General features: G+C 37.2%; 1 long non-coding RNA gene across 2 annotated transcripts; it reads left to right on the forward strand.

Moving 5' to 3' along the window:
* The first annotated feature begins 2098 nt into the window (after positions 1-2098).
* On the forward strand, positions 2099-8748 carry LOC101689537. Of its 2 annotated transcripts, none has more exons than XR_006608503.1 (4): positions 2099-2174; positions 3263-3526; positions 5435-5776; positions 8366-8748. It is a non-coding gene; the product is annotated as an uncharacterized LOC101689537 (long non-coding RNA). The 2 variants fall into 2 exon arrangements; XR_006608504.1 differs by having other exon boundaries at positions 8369-8748.
* The last annotated feature ends 2130 nt before the right edge of the window (positions 8749-10878 follow it).

Below are 10878 nucleotides of genomic sequence, written 5' to 3' on the forward strand. Positions count from 1 at the left end.
TGGATGATAATTATCTAAATGGATCTCCTCCTGATAGAACCCAAGTTGCTGGAAAAAACACAGACTTTCCCTAATGCAGGGGACACATTCTCTCTCACTGTTCCACCTAAAAAAACAGGTTGCTTTAGCTGGGCTCATTCATTACCTTGGTTAACATGTATGATAATTGGAACTAACTGTCTCTGGTTAGTCTACTTCGGGATGGGGACTTTAAACTCTTCGTTTCAGGGAGGTTCTCTGTCTTCTCCTGACTGACATAAGCTGCCTAATTTCACTTGGTGGAAAACAAACAAACAAACCTGCATCTGCTTACCTGTCCAAGCTGACAGCCTCCAAGACTGGGAGACTCCTTTCCCTGCCTTGTGGACTTTTATCCACCTCCAGCCTTCCAGGTGATACCTCACCTCTTCTGCCTTCCCCTCCCTGTCCTTCTGTGTCTGCATCACCTTGAGTGCAACCTGCATAATTGGTTCCTAAACCATCCATTGTGCCTCTGGCAGCATTGGCTCTGGAGTGTAGAGTATCTCCTTAGACTTAATACCTCCCACTTTGAATTTCCCCCACCAGTGCCCCAGGTTAAAATTGACAATGGGGAACAAACTGATTGACTTTTACATGGACCCTGGTGGAACATAATTCAGTGTTTAAACTAATTGAAACTTTTTATTCTATCTAGCTATACTGAAGGTTAAATATACTCATGATCTCTTGCAATTTGTCAGCAAAAAGATGACTTGAACTAATGGTTAATTTTGTCTGTCTCAAAGTTTTCATGGGTAATTAATTGTTAAGATAGTCCTTGGTAATCTCAAACTTTAAAGTTTTGCTTGGATGATAAATTGGGATTGAATTCATTGGATGTCTAGGTCTTTCCAAATAGAATGGAGTGCTAATGCATTGATTACTGAGCATAGGTTTGTGTTTTTGGCTTCTTAATGCAGAGAAACTAAGAATATTTCAGTTTGTTGGTAAACAAGCTTTGTGCTTAATTGACTCATAAATTTGCCATCAAAAGAATTCTGTTGTGACAGTTCACAATTGGTTACTACTTAGTTTCCACTGGAGACTAAGGTTTCTCAGAGCGCACACTTCTGCTGAATGTCATTAAGACAGATGGAAGTAATGGAGGAGACTCTGTATATAGAAGAGCAGGAGATATGTAAAAAAGCTACAAGGAATGGAGACACATTTTGGTTGAAGGAAAAGGAGAGTAATTTTGTCCTAAAGAGAGACTGGGTGTTTGGAGAGAAATGGCGTGGGACAGAATCTGAATGCAAAAGAAAGCTGTAGACCCTTTGTGGGGAAACCTTTGGAAAGGAAATTTATATGCCATCAGGATGGACTAACGTTGAAATGAATGGATTTTAAAAGTACACTGGTTTTGAAGATTGAAATTCTGGTCTTCTCTCTGTCCCCTGCCCACCCCCCCACCGAAAAAACTTTTCTGAAAGTGTTGGTCAGCTCTTGTTAAGAAAACATAAAGTTATTTTCTCTTTTCTTTGTCTGCCCAGTAAGAACAGTTTCTATGTTTTGTCTTTACCAGGTTTTTGATTACTTAGTCAAAACTTCTCAATATTACAGAGGCTAAGTTTTGCTAGCTATTATATAACCCTACATATTTGCCTTTGAAATCTCTTACTGTCACCTTGGCTAAATAAATAATTAAGTTTTAAGTTTTATTATGATCTGTAATCCTGTTTAGGCATGGGCTTTAAAAAATTCCTAAGGTTTTTTAGCAAACTTTCTCAAGATTTAAATTGTAAATGAAGTCTTTTTAGCCAACTAGATTTATTTAGTATAATAAGTTACTTGGAAAGTACTTTCAAACAAATAATGAAAAGTCTTAGGTTATATTTGGGTAAATGCTACAACTGTTCTAAAGATACATGAAATTCCTGAAAATCTAATCTATTTTGGTATAAGGTCATCACTTGAAACTCTAGTTATCCATGTTATGTGTCACAGAACTAGCTAGATTTCCTCATCAAGCTACATGATAATGAGCCCTCATCAGCTCTTTAACCATGTCCACTTTTGAGTCTGTTGTTTTTTGTAGTTTTGTTGTTGTTCACTTGTGAAACGTGTTTCCTCTTGTTGCAGGGTTCTTATGTCCTGGAGTCCAAGAATGAATGTCACTGACACAGAAGGGTGAAGTGATCGTTTATTAAGTGAAGGTGAGAAGTGAAAGGAAGATCTCCGGAGTCAGAGGGGTTCCATCACAGTCGCCAAATGAGGCAGTTTGGGGATGTTGGTGAGGGCTGGAGCTGACAGCCAAGAAAGAATTCCTGGGATGTCTTCAGTGCAAATAGGTGATTTTATTAAAGCATAAGGACAGGAGCATAGGGACAGGAGCCATGGGCAGAAAGAGCTGCAGTAGGGTTGGGAGGAGGGGCCCATTATATACTTTCACAGAGGGCGGGGGTTAAGGGATAGCATAAGTCTCTAAGGAATTTTGGAAACAAGATTTCTAGGACCTTAAGGGGCTAGCTCTTGTTAGGAAAAGGTCATTTATTATTTTTTAATAAAACTTTACTCAATGAGAGCCTTCAGATGTATGTTGGTGGTTCATACACTTGGGGAATGATTGTCAACATGTATCTTGGGGGGTAGAGATAAAGGAAGTTTCCAAAGGAGTTTTTATATGTTAAAGTAGACTTTGGGGATCCTGGGGGTGGGGCTAAGATTTCCTTTGCCCTTGGCAAAGTATCCACAGCAAGGCAGCTGAGTCCCTAGAGGAATGCCCCTCTGCCTGTTGCAAGGACTTGTCAATGGGCTGTGTGTAGTGAGGGAATTTAATATTTTTTCTCCTGCCTTTGTTTCCCACATCAATCATCAGGATGATTAAGAAAAATGACTTTATTTACAAAAAAAAAAAAAAGCTTTTTAGTATCTTTAAAATCATAAAACTAAAATGGGTAAGAATTTCCAGAACTAATTAAAAGGCTGCATTAATCCAACTGAATAAAAATTAGTGACTTGTGACTAAATAAATTAAGGAAGATGATTATAATTTCTGTGATCGTTCTTTGAAAATTGCTGATTCTCTAATGTTTGCTCTTCCAGATTAAGGAAACTGTCTCTTAAGAGAACCATTATCTATAGAAATAATGGTGAAATATTCCTTTGTGAAGAAATTGAAACATTTAACTTTTCTCTCACCTGAACCCCCTGAAATTCAGAAACTGTCACTCAATATTCTTTCTTTCTTGGCAATCATAATTACTTGCCTAAGTTCAATAAAAATCTGTTCTTCTTATAACAGGACACCATTGGAAGCATTTGTTGTTCTACCAAGGCTTTGACTGGGATATTATATTTGAGAGACATGCACACACTCATTGATGACCATACTGGCCTTATGTCACATGGAGCCAATAAAGTCCCTTGGAACTGTTGGCCTGATCCTTGCTTACGGAGGTCCTCCTACCAGCTTTACCTAGCCAGTAAAATATGTCACTTCCTGGCAGGTGCAGGAACTTCAGGAGTTTTTGGGACCTTGAGAAAAGGAATTTGCCCAAACCTACAGGTATGCAGAATGTCTGATGGCAAGTATTTGGCTAGGCTTCTGGCCTAGAAAGGCTACTAAAAGTTCAATCTAGAGATTCCTTATAAAAAGTTCCAATTCTGGCAAAGCAAATTTTAAAAGATCTGTATGGCCAATCGCTATTTTTGCTGAACTTATGTAAATAATTATACTGAATTTGTTAAAATTTGACTTGTTTTACAAATGCATTAGTATTGATTTTTCTATCTCGGGCAAAGAGAGTAATTATAGAGAAAAATTATGTTTCAATAACACATCTTTGAAAATGCATTAAATTTTAATACTGCTTATTGTAAAGTAGAGTAGATCCTAAATTCTTCTGGTTTCCTCACATATTTGTCTATGGCTCTTCAAGTATGGTTTCCAGTCTTCTTCCATTCTCTTAACTTAAGGTCATTAAAAACTAAAACTGCATTTTTTTCTAAAAGTCCTGACACTAGACAACTCAAGGCAAACTTCAGAAAAGTAGCTCATGTACAGACAGTTTTCTTGCTTATTATTCTATAGGGATAATAACCGGACCCCATATGCATATCATTATTGGAACAATAATTGTTGGAAAATGGGATTGATTACCCCAATATGTATATGAAAAGCTGTGGACCTTCCAATACAGAGGACATATATCACTTTATTAAATTCTTCACTTGAGGCTGGGTTATTTCATAAGTCTCTAAAATAATACAAAAAACCATATCCTTCCTAAACCTATCTGACAGTTATAAGCAGCTCACCCCATATAAACCTGGGAGATATGGTTTATTTAAAAGATTGGAAATAAAATACGGCATGAGGCTTAAACCCAAAATGGAAATGTCCATATAGCTTCATATTATGTACTCCCACAGCATGAAACTAGGACATTCCTCATCGACTCCTAATTCTTAATCAAGAATTAAACCTGTACCTTCCTCTTAGGAATCCAGTGTGCCAGATAACATGACTTTTTATTCCTATGAACTTGTGGAAGAACTCAAACTTCTTTTAAAATAAAAAGGATGGTTGTACCTTTTTTTCTCTTTCCCCAATTTAAACTGACAATTCCTTCTTTCAATGGGCCACTCAAAAGGATAGGTAGAGACCCTTGAATTACAAACCAGAAAAACCATCTAATTCCCACTGCTGTTCCCACTCCATCTGAGGGTTCTTCAAGCCTGACACTAAAAATCTTCTCACTGCCAGCACTCAAGACTCAGATACTGGGTTTATCATTCGCTCTAAGCATTAACCTATATTTTCCTTTTGTTTCTATAAAAGTTACTCTTCTTAAATACCTAATCACTTATGAAACAAAAGAGAGTTTATATGATGGCTAACACCACCTGCTACACAATTAAGGCCTTAAATGACTTTCAAAATAACATTATATTATTAAACACTAAAATAACTTAAATGTATAAAACAGTTCTATGAAACTGAATAGCATTAGATATTTTAACAGCAGCATAGCTTGGAACTTGTATATACATTCCCGATTACCCCAAAAAGGTTTCTGGGTTTCTAACTGACATGAATACTCAAATTGGTATTTTATTTTATTTTTTTATTTATTTTTTTTAAGATTTTATTTATTTATTTGACAGAGAGAAATCACAAGTAGATGGAGAGGTAGGCAGAGAGAGAGAGAGAGAGAGGGAAGCAGGCTCCCTGCCTAGCAGAGAGCCTGATGCGGGACTCGATCCCAGGACCCTGAGATCATGACCTGAGCCGAAGGCAGCGGCTTAACCCACTGAGCCACCCAGGTGCCCCTCAAGTTGGTATTTTAAATGATCCTTTAGTGATTGGTTAAAACTCTAGACTGGAGGAAAATTATGGTCAACTATCAAAGGTCTTTTACTCAGGCTTCTCTTTCTCATAATAATATTAACATTATTTCATTATCATTTTCAGTGTTTCCCTGCCTGATGCCAAGACTCCTTCTCTGCTGACAGATTGAATCCCGCTCGCAGATGATCCTTTCTACTCCAGGAGGTTCATAGATATGCTGTCCACGTTGTATTCAGCTGCAGATCTGATGATGCTCTGCCTTTCATAACCCTCTTATACATTCCCCGACTGACCAATGATGACCCACAAGCCCCCTGCTCTGCAGGAAGAAGCTACAGAAGATGAGAGCTTCCACCTTCAACAATCTTTAAGATTTAAGGGTCAAATTGTTCAGGGGAAATGATGAAGGAGCCTAAGGCAAGCAGACAGCAAAGCAGGAGCTGACACCACCCTCCTCCCCATCAGGTGGGATAAATGTGACATTCCTCTGGGCACTCCTGGGTGCCCTAGAACAAAGGAAAGGGAAAACAAATGGTTAACAGATAGAGGTAACAGTCTTGGAGGACAGGAGTCTCCATCAGTTTGTAATGTCTTAATAAATTATAAGGAAAAAAAAAAGCAATTTCCAAAAACCTGTAAACTCAATTTCCTAGAGCCCTAACATCACACTCCCCTCCACTGCATACAAAATCTTATATAATCAGTCACTCCCCACTACCCCAGTGCAGCTCTTTTTGCCCATGGGTCCTGTACCCATGCTTTAATAAAATCACCTTTTTTTTTTTTGCACCAAAGACATCTTAAGAATTCTTTCTTAGGCATCAGGCTCTGAACCCCATTATTTCAAGCCACATCACTGGTAAGCATACGTTATAGAGGGGACTTGCCATTAACAGTGGATTAGTTCACAGAGGTGGCACCACACAAACAGTAACTTCTAACAGATTGATCTCACTGAATGCGGGGACCAGAACTGTCAGTGTCCCTAGTGTTACTAAGGCTGGGTTGACTGAAGTAGGTGGAGAGAGGGCCCAGGAGCTCCCTTTTTGCATTACCTCTGTTGAAACGTCGGCTCATGAGAAAAAATGAGGCAGCAAGAATAGTGTTTCCTCTAACAAAGTGTTATGGGAAGATCCAGAGGGTAGTCAAGAACATTCTACTCTCACTGTTTTTGGAGGAATGGTCCACGTGGGAAAGAAATTTCCATGTAAAAAGATAAACAAGAAAAAAAGATACACAAGGATGGGGAAAAACTCACATGGCACCAGTACAAAACTTAGGGCAAAATATAAGAAATAGAACAATTCACACAAAAGACAGAGCATTCACTGATTCTAGAAAGCAGTTGAAAATACTGTTCTTCAATAAATTGTACTTGCCAGGAAATTAAAGAAAACTTACGCTAAATGAGATAGGAATTGATAAAGCAACAGAAAAATGAAAAACTGATATCAGAGCATCATGATAATGCTACTTTTTTATATTTAAAAATATTTATGTGAAGACATGAATATATATAAAGATGAAAATGAACAGAGAACCGAGAACAGACATATGGGTAGTAAAGGGAAGATAACGACACCTGTAGGTTTATGAAAGAAATCCAAATAAATGAAATGGCCATGAGTTCAAAAAAATGATAAAATCACATTTTTAGGTAATGAAAGAAATGTTAGTAAAAATGAAATCACTCTCTATATTCGAAAGACTGATTCTAAGGCATTTCCTGTTGAAATTATTGAACACGAGGAGACAAATCCCAATTTCTGTAAACATTCATGCCTCAGCAGCAGATATAGTTTGAAAAAAACCCCAAATGAAGGTGTACTGCAGCTGGAAAGAAGTCCACAATATAGACACTTTTAAAGGGAAGAGGGTGTTCTGAGAATTGTGTAAATGGTCAATTTACATTATAAAACCTATAGCAGGAACTCCTCACATAATGCAAGAGCTGGGGATTTTTACTGAGTGTTCCAGAAGGTCACTCACATTGTTGTGTATATGCATGGTATTTGTGAAGCTGTGCCTTCAGCCTGTGAGCCTGTCTGTGCTTCAAGACAAAACCAAATAAAATCAGTGGGATACTGTCCAGTTAATGAAAGGCAAATCGAATACAGTAACCACAAATGAAAAAGTCGAAGATTTCATACTGAATCTAGAAAATAAATGCAATGAGGACATTACATATAATCATACTAAAAAAAAATTACTTCAGTGCTTACAAAAAGGTGTAATCATTATAATAAAATCACAAATTTGGAAAAAACTGTTATTCAGGATAGAGAAGAAAGATTAATACAACATTAGAAACTAAAATACAAAAAAACAAAAAACAAAAAAAACAAACCTCAAAACCCCACAAAACAACCCACATCAATTCAAAAATGAATTCTTTAAAAACATGAAAAGAGAGGACTCCTGGCATGAATCAAGAAGAGAAAATACATATATTTGTAATTAGGAATAAAAAAGTCCACAATTACAGAGAGGAACAATAAAAAACAATTATTTAAATAATGTTTACAACAGTATCTAACAGAAATGAAAGGCTGAATAAATCAAACCATTTTCCAGAAAAATATGGATTTCTAAAAATGAATAACAAAACCCCGAGACATTCAGTAGAACTGTGTCTATTTTAACCCTCCCTTATGCATGTGTTGGGTCAATGTTGGGTCCCTCAACAATGGGCCCATGGTCAGAGGAGTGAGACTGATACAAGTAAGTTCCCCGGGGGGAGGGGCAGGATCAGTTTAAGGTTTACTGCATAAACAGTAAAACGGCAGTTCAACCAAGGTGGGTCCGCTCTGGCTGAATAGGCCCTTACACATAAGCTCCTAAGCAAGTGAAACAAAGTAAATTTTCTAGATTCAGATAGTTTTAAATATTTAAACAAATAAATTTGCTGCTGTTTAAATAATTTTGGAGCATAGAAAATAAAAGAAAGCATTCCATTTGTTTTTTAATGGTTACGTAACTTTGATATCCACACAGGGTAAAGGATCGCATAAAATATATTTGATTATAAGTAAAATATTAAATAATATGTTCCAGCAGTACTTCAAGATCAACCTGACTCGGTCCGGTGGATGAGAAAACAGAAGGCTGCCTGAAGACAAAGCAGAAGTTGATACTTTAACCACCGGTCCCCACAACACACACTCCAGGGTGGGCCCTGGGTGACTTTCTTCCCTGAATCTCCAACTCTGCTAAGGTTAATGCCTTGCTAGAGGGAACAACACAACCTTAACTGATAATGGCAAGATCTCTGGTATCTTGTAGGTCTTCCTGAGCATATGAAACTTCTTTTGAAACTTCCCTTTTCTTTGCCTCCTCTGACCCCATAGTATATGGTCAGTCACCCCTCCCAACCCCAGGGCAGCAGCTCTTCCTGCCCAGGGATCCTGTCCAAGATCTTTAATAAACAACCATTTTGCACCAAAGGTGTCTCAAGAATCCTTTCTTGGTCATCAGCTCCGGACCTCACCCCACGAACCTCACTTATGTTCTAACACTTCATCGCCATCCCTATCCTGATATCTCTGAGGTCATATGGTGTCGTAAATTAGTGAATAAATAAATTCTTATGCACATATTAAATGGTTAAACTGCATGATCAAATTTTTATTCCAAAGACATTTGGTAATTTTTAAAAAGACTTTATTTATTTATTTGCTGGAAAGAGAAACCGCACGAGAGAGGGAACACAAGCAGGGGGAGTGGAGGAGGGAAAAGCAGGCTTCCCGCTGAGCAGAGAGCTGGATGCCAGGCTGAATGCCACACCCTGGGATCATGACCTGGGCCAAAGCAGGACCAGTGGACTGAGCCACCCAGGTGCCTCGACATTTGATAATATTTAAAACCAGTCCTGACAAAGCTCTGAAGTCAAATAAGGCTAGAAAGAATTTTTTTTCCACCTGAAGGGGGGTATTGTGCTCAACAGGAAACAATGGGAACATTTATTTTAAAAGCAGAAAAAATATAAAATTGTCAATCTTTGTCATTTCTGGACATAGGCCATTAAGCAAAATGAATTAAAATATAACCAGTTAAAGTAAGGAGGTAAATTTTTAATTATTTATAAAGAAAGCAATTAAAAGAAAAAAAGAGGAACACAGCATTTTATTATTAATTAAATCTTTATTATTTTATTATTTATTTATTATTTTAATAATCTTCATTATTTAAGTAGTAAAAGTTTATTATTAATGATAATTATTTATTATCATTTATTATTAATATATTGATATCAATATATTATATCTATATTATTTATTATTAATTATTATTATTTATTATTAATTAAATAAATGACAAAAATTCAACCAATTTGATCTAATTGGCTTTATTCACCAATTCGTGAGTTGGGCAGCATCCCATCTACCAAAGAGAGGAGAGCTCCAAAGGGCGACAGATAAGGAAAGGTTTTTAAAGGTAGAGCAGGTGTGGAAAAACAAAATTCTTAGCAAAGAATTCATTGTTTTAGGCAAGGTCACCCTTGTCGGGGATGGAAAGGATCTGTCAGTAATCTCCTAACGCTGACCAGGAAAGTCCCATATTGACTGGGAAAAGGTGACATTTTCTAGGGTTATGACACTGCCGTCAGGTTTGGTATTATGTCTTGGTTACTGACTTGGGGCCTTAATCAAAGGGATGCCATTGTGGGCCTGTAGTTTTCTTTTTAACACATATAATGACAGTCTTGGTGACAAAAATCCAGAAACCACAGATTAAATGTCCAACTGATTTGACTCCGTAACCTGGAATGACAGATGCATAAATATAAATATCTCAAGCACTTATTGAGACACTTTAAGACATATATTATAATCAAAGGACTTATTTTCTTAATAGACTGGGATCTTTCAAATCAATAAGAATAAATTAATTCTTTGCTTTAAAAAAAAAAAGACTAATGCAATCCAAAAAAGAGATATTTGAAATTAATGAAAAGACAAAAAACATACCAACTTCCTTAGGAATTTTTAGCATGCCAATTAAAGCCCCATGGTATACAATATTACCCTTATTAGAGTACTAACAGTTGTTTAAAAATTAGCATTTGTTGTTGAGAAAAGTTTGGATATAGGATGACATGATGTCAGAGTCTGTGGTCCTCTAGAAGATACAGGAACAAAAATTTAAGTTCAAAGTGATCAATTTTGGAGGTATTCCCAGGATTCCCTGGCAAGAAAATCTATTAAATGAGACAGGAAAGTCTGGTTACCACTGTTGGAAACTGAAACTTAGCCCTGTTGGGAAACTCTGAAAGACTATGTGCAATCTATCTCGGCTTTTTCATCTAAGGGACGAAGAAATTGAGATTTCTATGCTCTTCTAGCCTCTCAGTTTCCATCGGTCATTAGCAGAGATGATCTGCAGGTAATCTAGCAGAGATAGATAATCAAGAGGACTATCTCCCAGGTGGTTCCATCTTGCCCCCTACATGTGGGCCTAGCGAAAGGTTTACATGAAGAATCACAGATGTTTACAGTTAAACATCCTGGACAAGGGCTGGACCTTGAGTGTCAAGAAAGCATGGCTGGGACTCCAACAACTGTCTTCCT

This window comes from Mustela putorius, unplaced genomic scaffold, assembly GCF_011764305.1.
Source record: "Mustela putorius furo isolate JIRA1106 unplaced genomic scaffold, ASM1176430v1.1 tig00000992_pilon_pilon_pilon, whole genome shotgun sequence".
NCBI lineage: Eukaryota > Metazoa > Chordata > Mammalia > Carnivora > Mustelidae > Mustela > Mustela putorius.